The sequence below is a fragment of the Petaurus breviceps genome, unplaced genomic scaffold, assembly GCF_028583685.1.
Source record: "Petaurus breviceps papuanus isolate PSGF00001 unplaced genomic scaffold, PetGlider_PUasm1.0 175, whole genome shotgun sequence".
Classification (NCBI taxonomy): Eukaryota; Metazoa; Chordata; class Mammalia; order Diprotodontia; family Petauridae; genus Petaurus; species Petaurus breviceps.
The window spans coordinates 59,091,424-59,112,578 of record NW_027185764.1 but is presented as its reverse complement, the minus strand read 5'-3'; the positions used below and the strand labels follow the sequence as shown (position 1 = coordinate 59,112,578).

At 37.9% G+C, this 21,155-nt stretch overlaps 1 long non-coding RNA gene across 1 annotated transcript; it reads right to left on the bottom strand.

Moving 5' to 3' along the window:
• Positions 1-3,845: 3,845 nt before the first annotated feature.
• On the bottom strand, positions 3,846-20,904 carry LOC138159153 (uncharacterized). Its single transcript, XR_011167823.1, has 3 exons — positions 20,763-20,904; positions 5,619-5,848; positions 3,846-5,048 (listed from the first exon to the last, which is right to left on the bottom strand). It is a non-coding gene; the product is annotated as an uncharacterized lncRNA (long non-coding RNA).
• Positions 20,905-21,155: the final 251 nt, after the last annotated feature.

The following is a 21,155-nucleotide window of genomic DNA, read 5'->3' as shown; positions in this document are numbered from 1 at the left end:
AGAAGGAAAACTACTAACAGGGAAAAGAATCCTTGTAGAAAGTTTTCCCTGATAAATTTTATATCCAAAATGTATGAGGAATTGACTCAAATTTACAAGAACAAGAGCCATTTCCCATTGGAAAATGATCAAAGATGTGAACAGGCAGTTTCTGAAGGAAGAAATCCAACCTATTAAAAACCATATAAAAAATGCTCCAAATCATTAATAACTAGAAAAATACAAATCAAAATAAATCTGGTATTTCACCTTATACCTATCAGATTGGCAAAGATGAGAAAAACAGAAATGACAAATGTATTGGAGGGACTGAAGGGTAGCAGGCTCATTGATAAACTGTTGATAGAGCTGTGAATTGATCCAGCCATTCTGGAAAGCTATTTGGAACTGGGTCCTGAAAGTCACTGACCTGTACATATTCATTGACACAATGAAAGAAAGAAAGAAAGAAAGAAAGAGAGAAAGAAAGAAAGAAAGAAAGAAAGAAAGAAAGAAAGAAAGAAAGAAAGAAAGAAAGAAAGAAAGAAGGAAAGAAAGAGAGAGAGAGAGAGAGAGAGGTCACTGAAGCCTTTTTTGAAGGCACAGCAGAAAACAGAAAGAAAGCCAGAAAGAATAACAGGCAAGCAGGGTAGCTTTGAAAGTTACATGTTGAATTTATTATCTATTTAAAAAGAAAAAGAAAGTGATACACAATATAGACTTGCAATTTCATGTATAATCTTCTTTTCCTGTCCTACTACATATATTAAAATTTTTATTTTATTTTGGATTAGTTATATGCAGAATAAAAATTGATCAATTAACTGATTAATTAATGTGATCAAAATGAAGATAGGCCTAGAACAAAGGCCCATCTTTTTACTACTGATATTCTTCCAGTGATGTGGCATGGCTAGGAGACATGGTACACTACAGAATCTGAAGAATTAAAGGTGAGATTCACCCAAAGGGCATGGAACAGTTCATGATAAGCATAAACAGGTTGCAATTCATTACAAACATGGAACTACCAAGATGCAGCCATATAAAGGATGTCATCAAAGAAATATATAATCAAGAAAAAAATATAAATTCATCATATGACTAGAACAAAAGATAATCAAATCTTCATATTGCATTGGTATCTCACAATGTCAAGTAAAAGAGTAATAATAATAACCCACTTGTTGAAAGGTCCCCAACACACAACAAAGTGAACTTATGGGAGGAAATGAAGGAAAAGTCCCATAGGATGGGGATGCAGTCACAATCTGAGTCATTGAAGGGAATACATTTTATGAGATCAGAGTCTTTCAAAGTACTGAAGCAAATGATATGCTTACCTTGCTCTTGACAAGGCTTATAACTCATTTTGGAGAACTCAACTAGCCTAAGAGATCAGCTTTTTCGATGTAACATAGTAAGTTACTTTCAGAGGGAATATTCCAAAGAGATACACTGGTATCTATTGAAATAACTCTCTGAAGCTTAAATCAGGGAATTGAACTTAATAAAGTATTAGTGTAGTTCAGATTCAACTTGGAAAATATTTTTCAGCTTTTACTTTGAGATCATGGGAAATAAAATGGATAATTTTAAGTATATAAAATTGAAAAGTTATTGCACAAACAAAAACAATGCAACCAAAATTAGAAGGAAAGCTGGAAATTGGCCGGGGGGGGGGGAAGGGGAGGATTTTATAGTGAGTTTCTCTTATAAAGTCCTCATTTCTCAAATATATAGAGCATTCAGTCAAATTTATGAAAATAAAAGCTATTCCCCAATTGAAAGGGTCAAAGAACATGAACAGGCAGTTTTCAAAAGAAGAAATCAAAGTTATCAATAGTCACAAAAAAAAAATGTTCTAAATCTCTATTGATAAGAGAAATGCAAATTAAAATAACTCTGTGGTACCATCTCACACCTATTGGTTAACATTACAGAGAAGAAAAATGATAAATTCTAGAGGGAATGTAGAAAAATTGGGATACTAATGCACTGTTGGTGGAGTTGTGAACTCATCCAACTTTTATATAGAACATTTTAGAACTATGTATAAAGGATAATAAAACTGTGCATAACTGTGCATGACTAAGCAATACCATTACTAAGTCTATATCCCAAAGAGGTTAAAGAAAAGAGAAAGGGACCTATATGTACAAAAATATTCATAGCAGATCTTTTTGTGGCAACAAAGAATTGGAAATTGAGGGGATGTCTATCAATTAGGGAATGATTGAATAAATTGTAGTCTATGATTGTGGTGGAATACTATTGTGCCATAAGAAATGAAGAGGGGGAGACTTAGTGAACAGGGAGATACTTATATGAACTTATGATGCTAAGTGAAATGAGCAGAACCAGGAGAATGTTGTACACAATTAATAATACTGAACAATGATTAACTGTCAAAGACACAGCTATTCTGATCAATACAAAGATCCAAGGCAATTCTTTTTTTTTAGCCTCATTAAAATATGTATTTTTTCATATATATATGTGTGTGTGTGTGTGTGTGTGTGTGTGTGTGTGTGTGTATTTGAATATTTGATTTTAAAACTTTCAATTCCAGATTCATTCCCTTCCCCCCCTGCCACCCACCCCCACTGGGAAGACAAGCAGTTCAGTATAGGTTGTACATGTGCAGCTAATGCAAAATAATAACGTAGTAGATATATTGTAAAAGACTGACTATATTTCCCTCCCTCCTATCCAACCTCCCACTTGTTCTATTCTCTACTTTGATCCTGTCCCTTTTCAAAAGTGGGTGCTTCCAACTTCCCTCCCCCCCAGCCTGCCCTGCCTTCCATCATCCCCCCTCCCATCTCCTTCCCCCCCTATTCTCCTGGAGGGTGAGATCCCCTATTTAGTGTGTATTTCACTCCCTCCTCAAGCCAGATTCAATGAGAATAAGGTTGACCCATTCCCTTTTGCCTTCCTATTCTTCCCCTCCATTGTAACCATTTTCCCTTGCCTCTTCTGTATGAGATAGTTTGCCCCAATCTGTCTCTCCCCATCTCCTCTCATTATATTCCTCTCACCTCTTAATTTCACCTTTTAAGTATCATCCCTTCCTGTTAAATTGGTCCTGTGCCCTTTTCTATGTATACCTGTAAACATATATACACACATTCACATATGTATTCATATGCCCATATACCCTCATATATAGACATATATATATATATATATTTCTAATCCCTTAAATTACTGAGAAAAGTTTCATAAATTACAATTATTGTTTTTCCATGTAGGAATGTTAATAGTTCAACTTTGATAAGTTCCTTATGATTTCTTTTCCCTGTTTACCTTCTCATGCTTCTCTTGCTTCTTGTATCTGAATGTCAAATTTTCTATTCAACTCTGGTTTTTTCAGCAAGAATGCTTGAAAGTCCTCTATTCCACTGAATAACCATATTTTCCCCTGAAACAAGATACTCAGTTTTGCTGGGTAGGTGACTCTTGCTTTTAGTCCCAGCTCCCTTTACCTCCAGAATATCACATTCCAAGCCCTTCGATCCCTCAGTGTAGAAGCTGCCAGATCCTGGGTTATCCTGATTGTGTTTCCACAATATTCAAATTGTTTCTTCCTGGCTGCTTGTAATATTCTCTCCTTAATCTGGGAATTCCAGTACCTGGCTATAATATTCCTAGGAATTTTCTTTTTGGGATCTTTTTCAGGAGGTGATCGGTGGGACTCAGACACTTAGCACCCACCCAGAAACACCTGGCTGTGTAATGTTGAGCAAGTTACTTAACCCCAATTGCTTAAAAAAAAATAGCAGTTGTCAGGGGTATGCTGGCAAATGTTTAACAACAGGTCCTCTGAAAAGCAAGATCAATCAATCAATAAACATTTATTAAGCTGGGGATATGAAAAGAGGAAAAACACAGTCCCTCGCCTCAAGGAGTTTACGATCTAATGGGGGAGACAACATACAAACAAGTAAATACAAAGCAAGATATTAAGAAATTATTAATTAAGGGAAGGCACTAGAATTAAGAGGAGTTGGGGAAGGTTCCTTAGTAAAAGATGAGATTTTATCTGAGACATATTTTCAAGTTTACTCTGCTTTTTAACATTTTCTGTATCAATTTCTTAAATCTAATCAATCAACAAAACAATAGATCAAAACCTGATTTGTAGTATTTGCCAATTTCCAAGGTGTAAATGCAGAAAATTTAACAACCAGCTGGCTCCAGCACATTCCTGCTTGAGCCCAAGAAAAGCCCTGACTGTGAGCACATCTGTCTTCTTCCAAATCCAGCAGAGTCTAAATTCATGGACTGCATTAAGGAACCAAGACCTCAATTCAAAGCTCCTAAATCTTCACTTAACAACTGAGCCTACTGGAATATATGAGTTGAACATCAGTTTCTAATTGTATTGTGTTCTTTACATTCAGAGGAGAGTAGTTATCATTGTTAAATGATATAATTTTTTAAAATATATCATATCATATCACATAAATTATGTTTCCTAGAACTCTTGGGCTCAGATCACTCCTCATACACTCTGGGGGCTGCCTCGATCTGAGAAAAACTACAGGTATGAAGCTGTATGGCAAGGTGTGTGTATATGTGTGTGTATTTGTGTGTGTTTTTATTAGTTATTGTTTTATTGTCTTTATTGAGTCTATGCCAAGTATGTATAAGACATGTGGTATGCTGTATAGGTACTGTTTTGGTTCATGTTTGTATGTCCACAGGGGAAGGGGAGAAAGGGGAGAGAGTCTGTCCAAAGGTGGTTTGCAAGAAGGCAAGAATTGATGGATATCTCTAAAATCTCATTCCTCTTCCCCTTCTCCAAAGGAAACCTTGATTCCTTCCAAGAGGAGAAGCAGAAGGGCAAATCAGAGGCAGCCATTCTGCTGTATTCAGAGAGAGGGAACTCTGGACTAGAATTACATCTACCTGCTCTCTTAAATATTGTTAGTCAAGAGGATGTAATTTTTGGGTCCAAACTAAACTCCTGATTGTTTTTCTTTAATAGAGAGAAGAAAGCTCCAAGCTGTATGTTCAGAGTTTGACCCTTTTTCCATCAGATGCCAGTTCCATGATGAACATACCTAGAAAAAAGCAAATACCCATTTATCCAAGTTGATAGCAAAACAGAAATAAGAGAAAGTATACATATATACCAGATAAAACTGATTGAATGAGTTCTTCCTTTGGAAATAAGATAACTCAGCTCAACCAAGAGCAAGAAGAATCCCAGATTTCACCTAATGGGAAATTTCTTAAAGTGTAGCAAGCTGGAGATGGAGACATGAGAGAGATTCATGCAAGTTGCTTTTCAGAGTCTTTCTTTTCCTTAATAGACTTGAAGAGAAGTTAGAATTGTGCATCTTTTCTCTCAAAACTAGAAGCCAAAAGTACCTAGGATCTCTCTCCTTTCCAGCTTTCATCAATTCTCTCCACCTCTCACATCGTAGTGTGTTGAATAATCAATCTCCATCAATAAGGAGAAAATATCATACAATTCGACCTTTGAGTCAAAGGTTTCATATGTTATGTCTGTTTTTCTGGGAAAGTGACTTTGTTATGCTGAAATCACATAATTAAAACAATAAAATATAGCAAGTTCAAGGAGGATGTTAGGGCCTGATTCTAATGAAGTAAATACATAATAAAAATACCTGCTAGGTAGTAAGATGATTCAGTCACCCACAGAGAGATAGGGCTGGGGGATAAGGAATCATTCACTCACTGAAGACCATAGAAAGCCTTATGCTGGTGTAGGGAGGTAGGAGATGAACACCATAATCATCAGGTTAAATGTGGAACTGGCCTAGAGCCTAAGCCTTCTTGTTGAACAGGACCAAGTTAGTGGTTGTCAGCCCAATCTGGTCTCCAAATTACTGGGTGACTGGAAAAATGAAGGAAACGGGAAAGTTAAAAACAGTGGTAAATCTGGGGAGAAAGATAATGAGCTTAGTTTGGGGGCATGTTGAGTTTGAGATTTTTATGTGATATCCAGTTCAAAATGTCCAATAGGTAGCTGAATGTGTGGGACTAAAGGAAAAAATTGCTAGGGCTGGATACATAGATTTAGAAGACATCTGCATAAAGATAACAATTGAATCCATGGGAACGAATGAATGCATTCATGAAAAAAGGATAGATTAAGCACTTATTTGGTGTCAGGCACTGTGCAAAGAGCTGAGGCTTGCAAATGCAAGCTCTCAAGAAGCTTACATTTTAATGAAGGAAGATAACATATAAAGAGAAGCTGGAAGGGCAGGGTAGAGAGAAGTTAGTTACAGATGTAGCAGCATGGTTTGGAACTCGCCAGGAAGTGACTTTGGTTCCAGGCAAGATGAAGCAAAAAGTTCAGCTACCAGAGCTGTAGGTCGCAGGGAAGAAAGAGGGTATAAAGAGAGAAGAGAAGAGGAACTAGGACAGAGTCTAGGGCATACACAGACATAGAGTGAGGCATATGGCTTATGATAGTACAACAAAGAGGACTGAGAAAGAATGGTCAGTGGAAGAACCGGGCAGGAACAGTGTCATGAAAACATGAAAAAGAGAGAGTAAGCAAGAGAAAGGGGGTGGCCAACAGTGTCAAATGCTATAGAGAGGTCAAGATGGATAAAGGGTCTGAGAAAAAGTTATAGAGTTTAGGAAATGGGATATCCATTGTTAATGTCAGAGAAAACAGATTCAGTCAAGGGATAATTACTCCTAATTAGGGCTCTATAGTTTCTGACCTTCTTTTATCACCTGTCAGTGAGGCAGAAGTGTGATGTCCTGGGGAGAGCACTTGGCCTGAAGACAGAAGAGGGATGGGTTTGAATTCTGCCTCTGGGATGCTAGACAAGTCATTGAACTTCTCTAGACTTCAGTTTGCTCAACTATAAAATGGAGTCACTAATAACTTCCAATATCACCCTCACAGCACTTTGCAAACCATAAAATACTATTACTCATCAGAAAATTACATGAAGTAGTTGGGTGTCATCAGCTATTGCCTACTCATGGACCCAGAGGCAGCATGGCAGAGTGACTATAGTTCTGATCCTAGAATCAAGAAGATCCTAGAATCAAATCCTGCCTCTAATGCTTTTTAGCTATATGACCTTAGGAAAAGTCACTTAAACTTTCTGAATATCCATTTCTTCAACTGTAAAATTAGGCTAAGATTACCTGTGAGGATCAAACAAGATAATATATTTACGTAAGGCTTTACAAACTTTAGATGACAGTATAATGTTGGTTATTATTATTATCCAGCTCCATAGGCTGCCTGTCCCTACTATAGAGCAGAATAGGAGTGGATCAGAGCAGTCGAAAGAAAGAATCCAGCTAAGTCAATGAGTATTTATTAAGCCCTCACAATGTGCCAGGCACCATGCTAAGAGCAAAGAAAGGAGGCTTCTTGGGTTCTTGGTCTCGAAGTGAAATTGATTTCCTTGCTACAGCCAAACCTCTGTACTAGCCTTGACTAAAGGTTTCCTTGGCTCTCAAATGACTCCTTCCATTTTCAACACAGACCATTAAATACTGAAATCCCAAGTTGTGTAAGCATGGCTACCAACCAAGGACTAATGTAGGCTTCCAAAAAGCAGCAGGTTTTCCTAGTGTTCTTGGGTGAATCAACCCTGTGATAACAAAGGGTTGATATGTGAAGAAACACATTCAGGAGGCATGGGGGAGCCCATCCTGTTGAATGCCCTAGAAATGATTCATCTGTCACTTTGTCTCTTGCTGCCACCAGCATATCCCTACACCCCAAAGAATTCTGACTGACCTCTCTTTCTCTTGTGGTGAATCAGGGTCAACCTTAAAGGAGATGGCTCTGATGATGGGGTAGTGGGCACAGCACTGAACCTGGAGACATGAAGACCTGAGTTCAAATACAGTTTCAGACACAGCAGTGTCGCTGTGGGCAAGTCATTTAACCACTGCCTGACTCAGTTTCTATATCTGCAAAGTGGAGATAATAATAGTAACTACCTCACAGGGCTGTTGTGAGGATCAAATGAGATAATATTTGTAAAGCATTTAGAACAGTGTCTGGTGCATAGTAGGTGTTACATAAATACTAGTTATTATTACTATGGTGTGCCACAGAGACAGGGCTCTCTCTGCTCCTGGCCTTGATTTTTTCAACATTTTTCTCAATGTACATGGAAGAAGATGTTATATAAGATTTTATTTTGGATGACTCAAAGCTGAGAAGAATGGTTACTATGATAAATGAGAGTGTCGAAAGTGTGTTTTTTTTTTAAACACACAATTCTTGGCAGGATGAAATTTAATAGGAATAAATATAAAGAACTTCATTTAGGCTCAAAAAATCAATTGCATTGGACCAAGATGAGAGACCTGGATTGACAATAATTCATGTGAAAAAATATAAAATCTGAATTAACTATATATGATGAACAATGTAGTGAACTCATAATTAATAATCTTAGGATACATTAATAGGAATAAAGCATTCTAATAATAAAAAGTCATGGCACCATTTTACTCTACAGTGGTCAAACTAGATCTGGAGCATAGCATTCAATTCATGTCACCAGGTTTTAAGAGATACACTGATAATTTATAGTTTATTCACAGGTGGCAGCTAGGAAGGCAAGAGGTTAAAAGGATTGGGGATGTTTAATGATGGCAAACAGACAACTAAGGAGAGCCTGAAAACTTTCTCAACATACTTTAAGCATTGACCTTGGAAAACAATAGGTGGACTTTATAGGCGTACTTATTTGAGATCAAAAGTGTAGACTAGGGGGTAGAGCCAAGATGGCAGAATAGAAACAGGACCTCCATGCAGCTCTAGTTCCCACCAGCTCCATTACATATAAAAGAAAAATCACTCTAAACAAATTTTAGAGCTATAGAACTCACAAAGTGACAGAGAGAAACAAATCCTTCCCTGAAGCCTGGCAGGCCTATAGGAAAGGTTTATCACATGGAGCTGGAAGCCAAGCACAGTCCTGCATGAGCCACGTGGTTCTGGCCCCAGGGCAGCCCTAACCAGCGTGGCCAGAGCAGACTTCAGGAGAGTAAATCACCAGCAGCTGTGGCTCTTTATAGACTTCTCAACCCATAAAAGCCAAAAAGAAAGTAAAAGGTCAATCGGGAACTCTGTTGAAACTGGGTGGAAAAGAACATGGTTTGGCCCCTGCCCCCAGGGCAAGAAGTAGTGGAGGTGCAGCAGCTGCAGTTGCTTTGAGCTGCTTGGATCTGGATCGCGGTCTTGGGTGGTGGTCCCAGGGTATGTGGCCAGTGCTAGAAAATAGCTCTGGCAGCTGCGAAAACTCCAGTGATTTGGGACATAGCTCTCTCCATTCTGAAAGCAGAGTTCTACCATGGCAAAGACCTCAAATATCAAATAATTGGCTGGCAATGTGAGCAAGCAACAGAAGCACAAACAGATCATAGAATCCTTTCTTGGGGACAAAAATTATCAAGGCATGGAGTGGGAAGAAGACAGTATAGGCAGAACCCCTGCATCAAAACCTTCCAAGAAAAATATGAATTGGTTACAGGCCATGGAGGAGATCAAGAAGGATTTTGAAAATTAAGTAAGAGAAGTGAAGGAAAAATTGGAAAGAGAAATGAGAATGATGCAAGAAAATCATGAAAAGTGAGTCAACAGCTTGCTAAAGGAGACCCAAAAAAATACTGAAGGAAACAACACCTTAAAAAATAGACTAACCCAAAAGGCAAAAGGGTCCCAAAGAGCCAATGAGAAGAAGAATGCCTTAAAAAACTGAATTTGCCAGGTGAAAAGGAATTTCAAAAACTCACTGAAGAGAATAATTCCTTCAAAATTAGATTGGAGAAAATGGAAGCTAATGACTTTATGAGAAATCAAGACACTATAAAACAGATCCAAAAAAATGAAAAAAATAGACATATTGAAACTAGAATTATGGGAATAGCCTTTCAGAGAATTCTGGGGAAAAACATTGGAAATTGGAGAATAAGAAAGGATGGTGATGATTGAGGGGGTTGTCTTTTACTCTGCAAATATCCTTACCCACCTGTAAGCTGCTGAAAGGGGAGGTAGGTATAGGTATATACCAATATAGGAATCCTAAATGAGATTCATGTGGTGTCCATGAAAAGCCCCTTTTCCCCTTCTTCCCAATCCAGATGACATATGCCCCAAGTAGCTTATCTTTTATAGTCTAGGAGGTTTTAAAATTCATTCAAATTATTAATTTCACTCTCTTTACATTTTTTCCTGTAAGTCAACTTGGAGAATAGCATCTTCACCCAACTCAGAGGCAGTTGAAAAGGGGAATGTCTTTGAGGGATGCTGCGATTACTTCACCAATCCTTCACAGTCCTCGGGAGATACAATTCTGTATCTTGCAACACTCTCTCTGAAGAGAATGGGGGTTTGGGGGATAGAAGACTTGGATGCCCAGCATTTGCGCACATAAAGTCATGATGGAAAATTCCACATAAATACATGCTCTCTTCTTTTTAACATCTTTCTCTCCCAATTTTCTATAAAAGCAAACAAACAATCCACCTTTTCCCATAATCCCAAGTCCAACACAACATGTTGATGGATCCTCTGTAGTATATCTATGGCAACACTGAGGGATACCTTTCTTTCTGTCCAGACCTACGATTTCATCAGAAGGAATTCCTGGTGAGGAAACTCCTTTCACTGATATAGACATGTAACTATTTTACAATTTTTCATCTTGGAGAGTTTTCTGGGACACTGAGAGATTAAGAGATTAAGTGAATTACCCAGGGTCACACAGCTGATATGAGTCAAATATAGAACTTAAACCCAGATGTAGCTGACTCTGAAGATGGCCTTCTATTCCTCCACTATGACAACTTCCCCTCAGTAATAACTTTCTCAAAGATATGTTCAGAAATGGATCGGTGGAAGGGAATAAGCATTTATATGTCTATATATGTCTATATGCCTATATGCCAGGCAGTGTGTCTTACAAATATCATCTCATTTTCAAATCATCATTTCATCACAGTTTCTACAAGGTAGCTGCTATTGACTATCCCCAGTTTGCAGATGAGGAAATTGAGGCTGAAAGAAGTTAAATGACTTGTTCAGGGTCTCATAGCTAATCTGAGGTTGGATTTAAACTCATATCTTCCTGAATCCAGGTAGAGCACTCTTATCTATTATGCCACCTAGATGCCTCATGAAATGTGTTTTCCATCACTGAAAATGTTTGTCCTCCATAGACTGTATGACCACCTAATAAACCTGTTTGCTGAATGAAAAATTTAAAGCTGAAAAAGACCTCAGAAATATCTCATTCATTCATTCATTCATGCTCATTTCAAAGATGAAGAAACCAAGGTCAAAAGCAGTGAAGTGACTTGTCCAGGGTCCCATAATTTATAAGAAACAGATCCAGGGTCTGGGTCTGATGTTCTCTGACTTCCAATCCAGCACCCATTCTGCATGGAAAGGACATTTGCTTTGAGTAGAAGGTTGGTCTGAATGAACTCTAAGTTCCTTTTCAACTCTTAAGTTTCTATACTTTATTAAAGATTAATGGATTAGACTTTCTGGCCCAAGTCCCCTGTTTCTTTTTCTAAACATACCCTTTATTTGCTGTAGCACCTATGAAATATTTAAAAAAAGAAACAGAAAAAGAACTTCTCAAGGTGATTTAGGAGGAAAAGGCAAGAGGAATAGCAACTGAAAGGCTGTCTATAAGAGACTGCTTTCCAAAGATTTGGATGGTAATAGCTAGATCTTTGTGGGGTTCAAAGTCAACTTTTCCACTTAGCTGGGTAAACAAAACCATACGAGATCATGAGATGAACTGAGAATTCAGAGTATAGTTCTAGTTTAATAATAATGATAAATAGCTAACATTTACATAGCACCTATTATGTGCCAGGCACAGTGCTAAGTGTGTTACAGATAGTATCTCATTTGATCCTCACAATTCTGGTAGGTAGGGACTATCATTCAGTTGACTCCTTCATATCTGACTCTTTGTGGACCTATTTGGAGTTTTCTTGGCAGAAATACTGGAATGGTTTGCCATTTCCTTCTCCAGTTCATTTTACAGATGAGGAAACGGAAGCAAACAAGGTTATGTGCTCTTAGTTTGAGTTGCTAGGAGCCCTTTCCCATAAGCCAAAAGCAGTTTGTGATAATGGGGAGCTTATTCATTTAAAAGCAACCTTTGAAAAGCTGGCACTTCTTTCATAAGAAACAAGATCTTAGAATCTCAAGCTAGAAATGACTTTGAGCAGATGCCTAATCTGATACCTCTGTATCCCCTATTTCAAACAAGACCACATTAAAATCATCTCTAACAGGGGCAGCTAGGTGGCACAGTAAATAGAGCAATGGCCCTGGAGTCGGGAGAACCTGAGTTCAAATCTGGCCTCGGACACAATACAAAAACTAGCTGTGTGACCTTAGGCAAGTCACTTAACCCCAATTGCCCTACCCCCCCAAAAAAAAACAAAAACCAAACAAACCAAAAAATAAAAAAAAAAACATCCCTAACAGTAGGGGTCTTTAAACTATGTTTCAATATCTTATGTGATCTTGCTCCTCCACCACCCCACCCTCCACAAAAAAACATCCTCCTACTTTCTGATCTGTAGACTATATAGGCAGTAAAATCTGAAGAATTTTATTTTTTAAGAAATCTCATTTCATGTGATTTGTGGCATGCATGGTAGTATCCTTGATGAAACCATGAAACTATGAGAAGAGTATCAGCTAGCTTCTGGGAATGATTTTCTACAGGAAATCTCATTTTCATAGTCACCCTGAAATGGGAAGAGAATGTAAAATCTTGCTGAATTTGGTATTTTGGTTGCAAAATAACATTTGACTTGGTAGGGCAAAATTCAGCTGTAAAGGCTATCTTCCAAGGAGGAAGAGGTGGGGTATGGTTTTGAGCTAGGTCATACAGCTGTTTAGAAGTATAGCTGGAACTAGCTCTTCTGACTTCTTTTCACTCCAAGGCATATTTATTCCACTATATACAGAGGAAATTAGAGATAGATCACAGCAAAAAGAGCCTTGGACTTGGAGTCAGAATACTCGGCACTCAGATATTATTTACCATCCCTGTCAGTTTCCTCATCCATAAAATAGGAATGAAAATAATCTTTGTATTTCTACCACCCAGAGCTGTTAAGGAAAGTATTTTATAAACCTTAAATCACTCTGAAAATATTATGTACTATTTGTGAAATACATGGTACAGTTAGGTGGAACAGTGGATAGAGCACCAGCCCTGGAGTCAGGAGTTCAAATCCAGCCTCAGACACTACTATCTGTGTGACCCTGGGCAAGTCACTTAACTCCAATAACCTAAAATATCTATATAATTAGCTACCTTTGGCCATGTAACACTGTGAGTAATCACAGTCCCCAAGCAAAGTGTAGCCTAGATGAGGTTTTAAAAACAGAGACTGTATGAGCAGGATAATGTCTGGGTTTCAAAGTTGAATGATTACTTACATTGATTCATTATGTAGAGTTTATATGTCTGTAAAGACTTCTTTTTACATTGAACAAATGCTGTGATTAGGATCTTTACCTTGTGACTAGCTCCATCATGGTACATGTTAGATTTTTTTCAAGATGTTGATGGGTTTTGCTAATTTTTCACCTCTTCTTTCTTTTTTTCTTTAAAAAAAAATTGCTCATAAAGGATGGCTCTCTGGGAAGGAGGGTGAGAGGATACAGGGGGAAATCTAGGTCATATAAAAACAAAAGATACCAATAAAAAAATCTATTTTTAAAAAAAAGGAAAAAAAATGTCACTAGCCCATTGGCTCCAGGCCAAACAAAAGTTTGATCTGGGTCAAGGAAAATCAATTCTTAAAATGAAACAAGAAGGTCCTGGGAGCCTAAGATTCTCTCCACATGTCCAGCTCATCACAGAAAGCTTCTTTTACCCTTCTTTCTTACCCAGATGAGCCACAATAAGGGTCTTCTTCCCCTTGTAACTAGAAAAGAAATCAACAGACCTCAAACCTGTTGATAAGTTAGGGGAATATAATGTAATATATAAAATAGAATATAATTTATAGTATAAACTATATTATAAAGTGGCAATCATCAAAAGTATTTAGTACTGGCTAAGAAATTGAGTGGTAGATCAAGGGAATAGGTTAGGTACATAAGACACAGTAGTAAATTACCATAGTAACCTAGTATTTGATAAACCCCAAAACTCCAACTTCTGGGATAAGAACTCAGCATTTGACAAAAACTGCTGGAAAAACTGGAAAATAGTATGGCAGAAACTAGGCATAGACCAATATATCACACCATTTCCCAAGATAAATTTGAAATGGGTACATGAGTTAGATATAAAGGAATAGTTTGCTTGCCAGATCTATGAAAAAGGGAAGAATTTATGACCAAATAAGATACAGAGGACATTACAAAATATAAAATAGATACTTTTGATTATATTAAATTAAAAGGTTTTGCACAAACAAAACCAATGCAACCAAGATTAGAAGGAATTCAGTTGGAAAAACAATCTTTATAGCAAATGTCTCTGATAAAGGCCTCATTTCTCAAATATACAGAGAATTGAGTCAAATTTATAAGAATATAACCTATTCTTTAATTGATAAATGGTCGAAGGATATGAACAGTCAGTTTTCAGATGAAGAAATCAGAGCTATCTTTAGTCATATGAAGAAAAGCTCTTACTCACTTTTAATTAGAGAAATGCAAATTAAAACAGCTCTGAGCTACTGCCTCATACTATCAGATATTGGTTAATGTGACAGAAAAGGAAAATGATAAATGTTGGAGAGGATGCAGGAAAATGGGGACACTGATGAACTTTTGGTGGAGTTGTGAATTGATTCAACCATTTTGGAGAGCAACTTGGAACTATGCCCAAAGGGCAACCAAACTGTGATCCTTTGATCCAACAATACCCCTACTAGGTCTGTATCCCAAAGAGATCACATAAAAGGAAAAAGGCCATACATGCACAAAAATATTGATAAGAGCTCTTTTCATGGTGGCAAAAAAAATTGGAAATTAGGCAATACCCATCAATTGGGGAATGGCTGAGCAAGCTGTGGCATATGAATGTAATGGAATACTATTGGGCAATAAGAAATGATGAGCAGACAGATTTCAGAAAAACCTGGAAAGATTTATATGAACTGATGCAAAGTGAAATCAGCAGAACCAGGAGAGCATTGTACACAGTAATAGCAATATTGAGTTATGATCAACTATGAATGACTTAGCTCTTCTCAGTAATACAATAATCCAAGACAAGTACAAAGGCCTCATGATGGAAAATGCTATCCTCCTTCAGAGAACTCTGAACTAATGAACTCTGAATATAGATCAAAGTATACTATTTTCACTTTTTTTTTAATGTTTTTTTCTCCTTCGGGTATGTTTTTGCTTTCACAACATGTCTAATATGGAAATATGTTTTGCATCATTGCACATATATAACTCATATCAAATTGCTTATGGTTTTAGGAAAAGGGGAGGGAAGGAAAGGAGGGGAAAAAATTTGGAACTCAAAATTTTGTAAACATAAAATTGTCTTTACATACAATTGGAAAAAATAAAATACTATAAAAATGAATAAAATAAAAAATTTAGATGCTAAAAATAAAAATTTACTGGACCCCAGATTAGAAACCCCAGATCTAAGCATTAATGAATTTCCTGGATTTTAGTACAAATAACAAATGCAAATTTTTATATTGCAAATACAAAAATTCATATAATATAGTATCTCTAGCAGCTCCAGAATATTACTCCCACCTTTTCAATCTTCTCCTAGCCCTGGTTCCTAATCCATATAGTTAGAACACCCCAGAAGTCAATGTGAGAGGATGGCTCTCTGTGTCAAGAACCATCTCACCTGCCTCCAGTCACAATCATTTCCACACTAACCAAAATGCTGAGATATTGATTTGCTGGGAGAAGTTCTGGGACCAACCAGTGCTGGCTCTGGTATATGTCCTGGCAGTGGAATGATGAATGTTGAACGTACTGCCCAATTCTCTTCCTGTCACCCACCTCCAGCATGATGTAAGCTCCCTGAGGGCAAGGACTGTTTTTTGCCTTCCTGTCTCCTCTCCTTAGCATATTTGTAGTTACTCAGTCCATTTGACTGTGTCTGACTCTTGTTGACCCAGTGGACCATACTATCTATGAGGTTTTCTTGTCAAAGATACTAAAGTGATTTGCCATTTCCTTCTCCAATGGATTAAGGCAAACAGAAGTTAAGTGATTTGTCCAGAATTACACGGCTAGTAAGTGTCTAAGGCCAGATTTGGCCAAAGGCCTTCTTGAATCCAGACCCTGTGTTCTATCCACTGAACCACCTAGCTATCTTACTTAGCACATAACTCTCGATAATTTCACAATGCTTTCTTGCATTCAATTAAATTCACCAGTTACACAGCAGGAACCAGTGCTGGTTTCCCACTTCGACCTCCAGCTGATGGAAATGGTCAACATGCAAAAGACAGAAACGAAGAGGAACAAAAAACTTGGATAATCCACAAAATGGGTAATTGGGAGTTGCTATCTTTCATGTGTGGCTGGATGGCTAATCTATTGAGATAATTCATCAGTATACGCATCTGGAAAAGGTCTTCAATAGGACAATAGGCCAGGGCCTGAACTGAATAGGGTAGAAGAGATCAGATTGGATCAAATTTGGGAAATTGTGCATTTTATATTATTTTTGTTTTGAAATAAATTCTTCTTGATATATTTTGTTGTTACATCACCTACATTTTCTCCTATATCCTTCTCTTTTTTGTTGTTTTTGGGTTTGGTTTTTTTTGCTTTTTTGGAGGGCAATTGGGGTTAAGTAACTTGCCCAAGGTCACACGGCTAGTTTGTGTGTGTGGGGGGCGGCTTTTAAGTGTCTAAGGATGGATCCTCCTGACTCCAGGGCCGGCTCTCTACTCACTGCACCACCTAGCCTCCCCACTATATCCTTCTCTTTACCTCCTCCCATATAACATCCCATATAACAAAGAATTTTTTTCAAAGAAAAAAAGAAAGAATAGGAACCAATCAATGCATCTAGAAACCCGACATTATGTGCAATGTTCCATATCCTTGCAGCCCTTACCTCTACAAAGGAGTTGGGAAAGGTATTTTCTCTTATCTTCTTCAGGTCTGCGGCTATTCTTGTCAACATTCATTTTCAACTACCTTTGGTTGTTCTTTCCATTTACATTATGGTGGTCATTGGGTGTATTGTTTTCTTGGTTTTTTGAGCAAGGTCTCTAACAACCATAAGCTATTTACACACACACACACACACACACAGAGTGATATTTTGAACACCACTATTAAACATGCAGTGTCACTACAATCCAATGCCACTGGTCTCCTTGGAGTTCTTTGAACAAAACATTCCATCTCCCAAATCCAGGCATTTTCATCAGCTGTCTACCACACCTGGTACTCTCCCCATTTACACCTCCTGGCTTCCTTCCAGTTCCAGCTGAAATCCCACCTTCTACAGGAAGCCTTTCTCAAACCCCCTCAATTCTAGAAACTTCCTTCTGTTGATTATTTCCAATTTATCCTATGTCTAGTTTGTGCATAACTGTTTACATGTTGTTTGTGCCATTAGACTGAACTCTTTTGCTTCCTTTGTATCCCCAGCACTTAGCACAGTGCCTGGCATATATATAGTAGGTGCTTAATTTATGTTTATTGACTGACTGATACTGAATGGCTGTGAATCTTAGAACATCATAATCTCTGGAGGATAAGAGTTGCCAGTATTGCCAGAGTTGCCTGTCATCAAAGGGTAATGGAGAGACCCATCATGGGCACGAGCAGTTTATAGCATGTATAAGAATTACTTAAGCAGAGCAGAACTAACACAGAGGAAATGCATGCAGAACACACTGCTTGCCTGTGAAAAAAACCTTAAGGTCAAGGGAATAAATAAAAACTTGGCCCAGCCACTTCTGAAAAGTTGCTGACGCCTGGGTTAATTCATCTCTTTCTAGCCGTAACCCATCCCTCTCACATAAGGCTATATATAGAGTAAGGGCAGGAATTTCATGTTTAAAACATTTGTATGTTTGAGCTTTGATCAGTCACAATTCTCTAGAGCAGAGGGTCAACTTGAGGTCTGTGAACAAAATTTAAAAAGGATATTTTGATCACTGTATTTCAGTATAATTGGTTTCTTCTCTAATTCTATGTATTTTATTTCACACATTTAAAATCATTCTGAAAACAAGTTTGTCGGCTTCACTTGGCAGACTTAAGCACACAAAAGTTAAAAACCCTTTATTTCAGAAGAGATTCTGAGTTGAATTTAAGCTCCCCAAATAAAACTACAAGTAATACAAAAAGTTATTAAAACAAAACAAACAGTAAACAAAATTATATGAAAATCAAGTAATAACTACAAGACAGAAATTCAAATAAATATGAAATTCTGGATTATTCTCAAATATACCTGACTAGTCCATCTCTGTCTTCTTTGCTAGATCCTCTTTTACACGTTCTAACCATAGGTGTACCACAGTGTTCAGTCCTGGGCCCCCTTTTCTTCTCCCTACATACGACTACACTTAGTGATCTCATTGGCTTCCATGGATTTAATTTCCATCTCTACACTGATGATTCTCTAATCTGCTTATCTTTCCCCAATCTTTCTGCTGACCTCCAATCTTATATCTCCAACTTGCCTTTCAAGTATTTCAAACTGGGTGTCGGGTAGACATCTTAAATTAATAATGTCCAAAATGGAACTCATCTTTCCCCCTAAGTTCTCTGCTCTCCTACTTTTCCCTAGAGGATAACCCCATCCTCCCAGTCCCTCAGGCTCAAACCTAGGAGTCATCCCAGATGCCTCACTATCTCTCTCCCCTCATAGCCAATCTTGCCAAGTCTGTCGATTTCAACTGTGTACCATCTCTCCAATATGCCCCCTTCTCTTCTGTGGTGCAGATCCTCATCACCTCATGCCTGGACTCTTGCAATAAGCTGCTGGTGGGTCTACTAGCCTCAAGTCTCTCCCCACTTCAATTCATCTTCCATCCTGTCGCAAAAGTGATTTTTCTAAAATACATAGCTGATCATGTTACCCTCCTACTCAATAAACTCCAGTGGCTCCCATTGCCTCCAGGATCAAATACAAAATGCTCTATTTTGTATTCAAAGTCTTTCATAACCTAACTCCCACCTACCTTTCCAGTCTCCTTACACCTTACTCTCTGACAGTGATCCAGTGACACTGGCTTCCTGGCTCTTCCACAAACAAGACACTCCATCTCTCAGCTCTGGACATTTTCTTTATCTCCCATGCCTGGATCACTGTCCCTCCTCCATTCTACCTTCTGACTTCTCTGGCTTCCTTTAAGACTAACTAACATCCCATCTCTTACTGGAAACCTTCCCCGATACCTCTTAATTCTAGTACCTTCCATTTGTGAATTGTTTCCTATTTTCCTTGTATATAATATGTATTTTTCCTAAATATAACTTTTGTATTTTGTTTTGCTTATATTTGTTTGCATATTGTCTCCCCATTAGACTATAAGCTCCTGGAGGGTAAGAACTGACTTTTTTTTTGCCCAGGGTCACACACACACACACACACACACACACACACACACACACAGCTGGAAAGTGACTAAGGCTGGATTTGGACTCAAGAAGTCTTCCTGACTCCAAGTCTGGCACTCTATTCATTGTATCACCTAGCTGCCCCCTTTTCTGCTTCAATTTCCTCAAATTAAAATGAGGATAATCATCAATTGGGGAATTACTGAACGAGTTGTGGTGGTATATGATTGTGAATGGAATACTACTGTGCTATAAGAAATGACCAGGTGAGTGGTTCCAGAAAAAACATAGTAAGACCTATATGAACTCTTACAAAGTGAAATGAAAAGAATCAGGAGATTATTGTGCACAATAACAAGCAACATTGTAATGATGATCAACTGTGAAAGACTTGGGTACTCTGATCAATACAATGATCCAAGACAATCCCAAAGGACTCATTCTACAAAATGCTATCCACCTCCAGAGAGAAATAAGGAACTTTGAGCACAAATTGAAGTATAATTTTCTCACTTTATTCTTGATTTTTTTGACAATATGGCTAATATGGAAATATGTTTTGCATGATTTCACATGCATAATTGATACCATATTGCTCGCCTTCACAGTGGGTGGTAGAGCGAGTGGGAGGGAGGGAGAAAATTTGGAACTCAAATTTTTAAAAGAAAAAATGTTTAAAAAGAAAAGAATGCTTAAAATATATATTTCTATAAATAAATAAAGGTATCCTCCTGTCCCTTAGGGGTGACACTTGACCCATAAAGACAAGATGTAACAATCCTTGTCCTGGAGAACCTGACTCAGCGGGATTTGATATAACCCTCAGAGTCTATGTAGGTAACATATATAATTTTATATATATATATATATATATATATATATATATATATATGCACGCACACACACAATATATAAAACAAATGCAAAGGAGTTGGGGGAAAGAGTGTAGCCTCTGGGGTGATTAGGAAAGGCTTTATGTAGAAAGTGGAACTTAAGCTGGGTCTTGAAAGAACCAGGGATTCCAAGAGCCAAAGGCAAAAAGGGAGTACCTGCTAGGCATGGGGACAGCCATCAAAGGTGTGTGGAGACAAGATGGAAAACACTGTGTGTAGAAGAGAAAGTAGGTCAAGATAGCTGGATAGCAAATTGCTTAGAGGGGGGGAAGTATGTAAGAAAACCATAAAGGAAAGAAAGTGGAAAGATTGTAAAGACATTCAAATGTCTGCAGAATTATGGGAAATAAACTTACTGCACAGAACATAGCTCACACTCCAACTTCCTATGAGGATCCAGTACTGTGTTTTCGGACAGACACATCTCTGACCTCATCCCCATGTCGTGTGCAAGAAGGACACCTCCCAAAATGTAATCAGATCATCAGTGTCCCACTCCAGTGCCCTATACTCATTAAAACATTGGCAATGTTCCCATGGTGCTTGTATATGACGACTGTCTTCTAATTACCACAAACTCATCTCTGCTTATTTAAGCAATCCGGTGGCTTACTGGAGGATGTCATCCTCCAGTTATAGCATAATACAATAAACATTCCTTAAACAGCTGACGCAGAAATGTGCTTCTCATGACTATACATTCTTACATTGGATTCTACTTTTCTTGGCTTCTCAATGAACAGGGGAGG